At 39.9% G+C, this 1,696-nt stretch overlaps 1 pseudogene; it reads right to left on the bottom strand.

Moving 5' to 3' along the window:
* Window positions 1-1,351: 1,351 nt before the first annotated feature.
* LOC129897935 (5S ribosomal RNA) lies at window positions 1,352-1,470 on the bottom strand (annotated as a pseudogene).
* Between the last annotated feature and the right edge of the window lie 226 nt (window positions 1,471-1,696).

Raw genomic sequence — 1,696 nt, 5'->3', positions numbered from 1 at the left:
TGTGATTGTGAGTAAGATTAGGAGTCAACATCGAGTACACAATAAGGATGAAAGCAAATGAAGCAGAAAGGGGTATTGTGTATATGTACCTCTATCGTGGAAAATAGTAAGACCTCTCAAGAATGAGGGAGGTAGCTCTGCAAGACCATTGATGCATTGCGAGTCCATTAAGAGGAACAAATGGTATTCACTGGGATGAAGATAGTGTTATAGCAAAGCTAGAAACACGTGTCATCAGAGTATAAGTGCCCCCGAATGAGAATCAGACACGATTATAAGCACTAGTGACGTACTGATTGGGATGAAGGAAATGCGGCTTCGACTAAGCTACCATTAGTTATATGACTCGAGTACCAATACTTGGACTAGATTGTGTACTATTTATCGAGAATTCTAAGCACCCCATGGTTATATTAAGGTTTCTTACAGGGGCAACCTAAAGTATAGATGAGTTAACAGAAGGTGTAGAGATGGTGCAGTATGTCAAATGTGTTGGAATAGAATCATATGTGTATGAACAATTGAAAATAAATAGAGGATGACATGGGTACACCCTAAAGGGGGGAAGTGGACAAGAGAAATACAAGCATGAGAGTAAATCAACTGACACTATCACATGTTAACAGACCGCTTAAATTTCAAGCGAGATCCCATACTGGCATGAGTTAGCAAGAGCTCAAGGCCAACAATAAATAGATAGAAGCCGCGGTATCTGAGACTGTGTGAAGAATCATGGGTGCCTACAAAAAGGGGCAAATACGATAAGAGAGTAGGACTGAGCAAACTAAGGGGTGCGAAAAGGGTAGTAGGGCCGTGTTTGAGTAGAGATTAAGATATGGCAACAGCTTCATTGGTCGTTGATATCGAGACGTATAAGTAGCAAGGAGAATAGAAAATCTCCTACGATAGAAAATGAGGAGACCAAGGAGTAAGTAAAGGAAGAAAAGAAAGAAGTAGGACAAAATAGCGTTAGCATGAGCAAATCCTAGTATGAAGTCGATATGTAAAGCAAGATGGGTTGGGAGATGAAAAGACTGTGTTTACCTCATACCAGTGGTATAAGAGTAGTTGTGCAACCTATGAATAGTTATATACAACATAAGACCAAGCGGAAAAGTATATGATGAAAAAGAGTTATGATATTTTGGAGACATTACAGAGGAATACGAAGAGAAGTTAAACCAAATGGCCAAAATGGACACAGTCATGGTTGAATTAAAAATCTATCCCAACGTCGGTTGTAAGAGAGAAGAAGAAAGGGCAAGGCGAAACATGAAGACTAGCGAGAAGACGCTAAGGTAAATCTTAGGCTAAGATGAGTGCCTTCACACATTATTGCAAGGATGGCAATGTAATGTGACACGAGGACTTCTCAGGGGGTCACCCATCCTAGTACTACTCTCACCCAAGCACATTTAACTTCGAAATTCTAGTGGGATCTGGTGCGTTAGTGCTATTATGATCGTACAATATGGGAGAATCCGAACTAGCAATAAAGCAACGACACGAGATTATGTACCTAGAGTGTTATAAGTTACGATAAGGGAATTATAAAAGATTTTAAGCAAAACAAGCAAGATTAGCCGATTACTAACAGATGGTGCACTTGTATGCCACAGTTCTTCAATATAATACCAGTTAATGATAAGGCAAACCACAGAACGTCTATATAGGTCATTGTGTGAGGGAACTTCAG

This window comes from Solanum dulcamara, chromosome 7, assembly GCF_947179165.1.
Source record: "Solanum dulcamara chromosome 7, daSolDulc1.2, whole genome shotgun sequence".
Taxonomy (NCBI): Eukaryota; Viridiplantae; Streptophyta; class Magnoliopsida; order Solanales; family Solanaceae; genus Solanum; species Solanum dulcamara.
Note: the sequence above shows the minus strand (reverse complement) of the source record. Positions and strands in the feature narration are given on the sequence as shown.